At 39.8% G+C, this 5,705-nt stretch overlaps 1 pseudogene across 1 annotated transcript; it reads left to right on the forward strand.

The window, feature by feature from the left end:
- Positions 1-3,736: 3,736 nt before the first annotated feature.
- On the forward strand, positions 3,737-5,664 carry LOC103718017 (pentatricopeptide repeat-containing protein At5g08510 pseudogene; annotated as a pseudogene). The gene has a single exon (XR_015986971.2). The product of XR_015986971.2 is annotated as a pentatricopeptide repeat-containing protein At5g08510 pseudogene (transcript).
- The last annotated feature ends 41 nt before the right edge of the window (positions 5,665-5,705 follow it).

A 5,705-nucleotide genomic window follows, 5' to 3' on the forward strand; every position in this document is an offset into this window, starting at 1 on the left:
TTTCATGGAAGAAACTCATTTATTATGTGATCGTATGCAACGAGAGATGAAGAAGTTGACTACCTTCCTATGATGATCTGTAGGGGTTTTAAGTAGGAAAAAAACTCTCCAATATCCACTTCCAGGTATATATTTGTTGGATAAACAAATATTGTGAATGATGAGGTGAGGATTACCTTATTAGTTAGTGGTCATACTCCTCCATTTCAAAGTGGAGGTTCTGGGTTCAGATCCCGAATGGTGTATCTTTAAGACAAAAACAAATAAATTAAATAAATAATTCTAATACGAATTGTTGTCCACTCGTTTCACAAAATATAAAAATAAAAATAGATTAATAAAATGCTATTTGATGATATGGTAGCTAAAAACTTAATGGGAGGAGCAACTTTGCAAAAACTAGGTCTTTTATGGGTCTACACGCAAAGCAGCAAATTTTGAGGTGTAAACATGCAATAAGCCATATGTACAGGGGTTTACTGAAAAAAAATCTCATTCAAAAGATTGATGGATTGTTTGTACACATAAATTAATGAATTCCCAAGATTTTGACGGTACACAAAACAAGAAAGGAAATGGAATTTGATTTTCACCTTTTCGATATGTAATGATCTAAGAAAATAAAGTGCGATCGGAAGTTTTGAAGCTTAAAGTTGAAGTAATTGTTTTATATATTTGGTCTTCTCTTCCATGTGATTTTATGCCTGCCTAATATATCCTCTAGTTCAACCATAATTGGTTTTTCAAGTAGAAGGTATCTGAGTATCTTTCTCAGATTTTCATTTCCACATGTGACCTACTAGCTTCAGTCCCTCCATACATTAGATACACTCAACATAAAATTTTTCCTGTATTTACATGGTTATCAAACATTTTTAATGCATGCAGGAAAAATCCAGGACTTGATTTCTTTGGTTGGCATCCCTCCATTCAGTACTTGTACTACTCGGATATCTTAATAGTTTTTAAAGCGGATGATGGCATAACTACCATATTTCTCACCAGGAAAAAAAGTAATAATTTAAGAACACAAATCAAGATGAGGAACATGTGTCTATCTGTTGAAACGACAGATAATCACAAGGGAATCTAATAATGAACTAAATTTAATGTTTGAAAGTTTAGTGTTGAATTTACTAAGTTTTGAGTAGAGCCTATAGAAAGCTTTAAAAGCACCCATACTGCAAAGGTCCTTGCTACCCTTGCCCATGAACTCCTTTATTTGCCTCTAGAAATAGCCCTTCCATGAACCCACCAATCTTCCATCCACCTCTCCACTTCCTATCCTGATCCCCCGTTCCTCTCCTCCTTCCTTTCCTTGTCAAGATGAACAGCAGTGCCCATGGCCATTTCCCTTACAGTGACCTCCTCAGCCACAACTTGCAATACCTTCGTGTAGGTTTTCATGGGGAGCCACAAACCTATGCACGCACAACAACTTATCATTGTGCCTACTGTGATCAGGCTTTCATAAGTTTCCAAGCGTTGGGTGGACACCACGCTGCCCATGCAAAGCAGAGCAAGAGAAGGAGGCTGCAAGAGGAGATGATCGCAACCCAGCAGCACCCGCGACTAGTGGATTATATGGGGGTAGACAGCCAAGGCGTCACGGTGGCACTACCAGATATGAAAAGCATTGGTGGCTCTTCCAAGGAAATGTTCATCCATCCCCAGGCCAAGGAAGGTGAGGAGTGCAATGCTATAAATTTGGAGCTCGGCTTGAGCTATTCGGAAGGGATCGATCTCACCCTGAAGCTCTAAGATCATGCTTTCTATAGTTTATGTATTCGTAAAGGCAGTTGTCTGGTTATCTTAGATTTTATATCTTTTATTTTCTTCATGAAAGTTCTTAGATTTTAAATCTTTTATTTTCTTCATGAAAGAGGGTTGGGATCTGCCCTATTCTTTCTCCAAAAGAAGAAGAAAAAGAAATTCTTGTCTCAATCCTCAACTTGGGTTATCCCGGCCCCCTCCCCCTACTCTCTCTCTCTCTCTCTCTCTCTCTCTCTCTCTCTCTGTGTGTGTGTGTGTGTGTGTGTGTGTGTGTGTGTGTGTGTGTGTGTGTGTGTCTTTCTGAAGGCCATCCTAATATGGATGAGGGATTTGGGAAGGGACTGGGATCCACTCAACTAGGGATCATTTGAGTGGCAGTCTGATGGCATGTCAACTGCACTGCTTTATCTTAAGGACAAAGTGAAAAGGATTCTGATCCATTTGGGAGACCCCTTACATACCCTAGAAGAAGGAAATGGAACAAGAAATATCTATATGAAACCTTTACTCAAAAAGATTTATAAAGAAACCCACTCACTAAACAGTGAAATGTCAAGATAACTTAAGCACCATGCAAGATTTGACCAAGAACACATTTGTCTCCAGAAATATTATCTAGTGAAATGGTCTTATAATTAACATCTAGTTTTTTGCCCTTCTGTTATTTCTTTCTCTTCCCCTTAGGCCAAAGGAAGATAAATGGTAAGGCCAAGATTTAATTGATAGAGAAATATAAGCTTGATCCATTCAATCCTACCTCCACCTTGGTCTCAAGAACTCTAAAGGACAAGTAGCAGAAAACCCTGTCAACCATAAAATAATAGGTATCTTGATTGAGTCACAAAGGAAATTGTTATGGACAAAATGGTCATGCTTTTACCAAAGATCCTCTAGTACATAAGCATTCTAAAAGATAAGGAATGGCTCATACAGTTGACTCTATTGTTTTTTCTCATATGCTTTAGGGGATGTTAACATTTGGTCATTTATTTGACTACCATTTTACAATCAACTCTTATATACAGTAGTCCCTACGCAAAATCGGACTAGTTTCTTGGATGTGATTATCATAGACATGGTTATATTTGTTTTTCATAAAGTTATGCATGCTAGACATGTAACGGCCATCGAAAATAAGGGGATTTTCAGTGCGCAGGTACTAAACACAAAATGGCAGCAAATCTATGGGACGGAACTCGACTACCTATAGTCTATTATGCAGTTTGTATGACGATTAATTTTCTTTATAGTTTATATAATAGTGACCACCTTCCTATAGAGGCATTTGGTATGGGGAAGATCGACGGTAATGCGAATGGAGATGATAAGATTTTAATATTTGGTTATACCTTGATGATTCTATATGGTAGTGATCCCAAATTACCCTCACTCCTTAAGTTACCGTTCAATCCGGTGATGTAAAATCCGTCTTTGAGGACAGATATCCAAGATCTCTCCAAGGCATTGATCTTGGGCTAAAATTTAGGGACAAAAGTACCTCTAAGTCCAACAAAAAAAACCGATATATTAATATACTATTAATATATTATATCAATATTATATATATTAAATTATATTGATATTACATGATATAGTATTTATCTTTGAAATAAAACTTGTAAAAATTTATTAAACAATGATATTTACATGGTGATGAGATCACACAAGTTTTAAACATTGATTATATAAGTAAAATTTGCATAAATTTATGGAAAGCAGATTTCAAATACATAAGCGATAGTATGATAACCATGAGGAGCTGACACAAGTTTTGAAATCCTTATTACATAAATTCTTCAGCAAAATCTGAGCATATCTATGAAAATCAAATTTAGTATACAATTAATGTTGACATAAATTAATGAGTTTGTGCAAGTTTTAAATAATATTTTTGTCTTAATGGAAAGTGAGGCGGTGTTTCACCATAGTTGCTAAAAAAGAAAATGTTTTTAAGTAAAGACTTCAAGGGCTCCTGCGGTCCTGCTTTTAGGGAAAGATATATACGTCAGCCCCAGATGGATGAATCCCAGCCGTTAAATGACTCCCATCGGTAGGAATATACACGGAGGAAAACCAAAAACATGTTTATGGGGCTTGGGTCCTCCCGCTCGTCTTAGCCGCATGATCAATGCTCCCCTTCGCCCCACCGCCCGATCTCTCGTTCGCCTCATCAAATCGGTCAACCCTGCCACCCCTTTCGCCACCCGCGAAGCCCAGCAGCTCCACTCCGTCGTCACCAAAGCCGGCTTCATCTCCAGCGAGTTCATCTCCAGCGCCCTCATCACCCTCCATTCTGGTGTTGGCTCTATTGCCAGGGCCCGCCAACTGTTTGATGAAATCCCCCATCCAGGGCTGGTGTCCTGGACCGCCATGGTCCGGGCCTATTCCATCATGAGCTGCCCCATGGCAGCATTGAATCTTTTCCGGCATATGATATCTGCCGGCATTATGCCGGATCCCGTGGCTCTGGCGACTGCCATTTCAGCATGCCGTCAATTAGGCCATCCAGGCCCGGCGAAGATGATTCATGCGTTCACTCTGTGTAGTGGGATTCAGATTGATGCATTCGTCAGCACTGAATTGCTGAGAATTTATGGAGATCATGGTGAATTAGAACTGGCTCGCAAGTTGTTCGATGAAATGCCTACAAGAACTCTTGTTGCATGGAATGCTATCGTTCATCAGTATGTGAAGCATGATTTGATTGATGCTGCACGTCGGTTGTTCTTGGAGATGCCAAATAGGGATGTCATTTCATGGAACACTTTGATATCAGGGTATTCTCAAGCAGGGCATTGTCGAGAGGCCCTGGTGTTGTTTCGTGAGATGGAGTTGTCTTCTGTGAGGCCTAACGAGCTAACGCTATGCACCATTCTAGGTGCTTGTGCTAGCCAGGGTGCTTTGGAGACTGGTATGTGGTTGCATGCTTACATCGAGAGAAACAGTATGAACTTTTATGGGTGCTTGGATCATTGCCTGATTGACATGTATGCTAAGTGTGGAAGCATTGAGAGGGCAGTTCAAGTGTTTGAGAAGATCCCGATGAGAAGGGACTTGTACTCGTGGACTTCAGTGATATGTGGGCTGGCAATGCATGGGCGAGCTGATCATGCCCTTCGGCTCTTCTCTCGGATGCAAGAAATGGGGGTCCAACCAGATGATGTTATTATGGTTGGAGTTTTAAATGCTTGTGCCCATAGAGGACTCGTAGATGAAGGTTGTAAACATTTCCATTCAATGGAGGAAGTATATGGTCTCAAACCCAAAATTGAGCACTATGGATGTATGATTGATCTTTTAGGTCGTGTGGGTCAATTACAAGAAGCACTTGATATCATTGTTGGAATGCCTATGGTGCCTAATGCAGTTGTGTGGGGTACATTGCTAAGTTGTTGCAGGGTACATAATAATGTGAAGCTAGGTGAAATTGCAGCCATGAAATTGCTCGAGTTGGATCCACATGATCGATGGGCTCGAGTGATGCTGTCTAATATGTATGCAGAAGCTCATGATTGGGGTGGAGTCATAAGGCTCAGGAAGGAGATGAAGGGAGGAGAAATGAGGAAAGCGCCGGGGTGCAGTTCAATTGAAGTGAGTGGTGAAGTTCATGAGTTTCTTGCAGGGGACAGTCTGCACCCTCAGCATGCAGAGATTTACACAATGTTAGAGAATATTGAGGCTCAAATGCAGATGAGATGATGCTTCATGTTGCTAACGCGATCATAAACTTGTCAATTTCTTGTCTTCCTTGACTATGAAGTCCAAGATTGTGCTTGCCATTGTCCTAAGATTTATTTTATTGTCTTAAATGTATAAAGCCAACTTATTTTTTCCTATTTGGAAGTAAAAGAGGATATATTGAATATAGAATATCTGAATTTTTTCCAAGAAGATGCCACCATCTCACAACAAAAATATCAAAAGGAATCTGT

This window comes from Phoenix dactylifera, chromosome 5 (assembly GCF_051530095.1).
Source record: "Phoenix dactylifera cultivar Ajwa chromosome 5, Ajwa_hap1_PhDact_Kaust_v1.1, whole genome shotgun sequence".
In the NCBI taxonomy this organism is placed as follows: domain Eukaryota; kingdom Viridiplantae; phylum Streptophyta; class Magnoliopsida; order Arecales; family Arecaceae; genus Phoenix; species Phoenix dactylifera.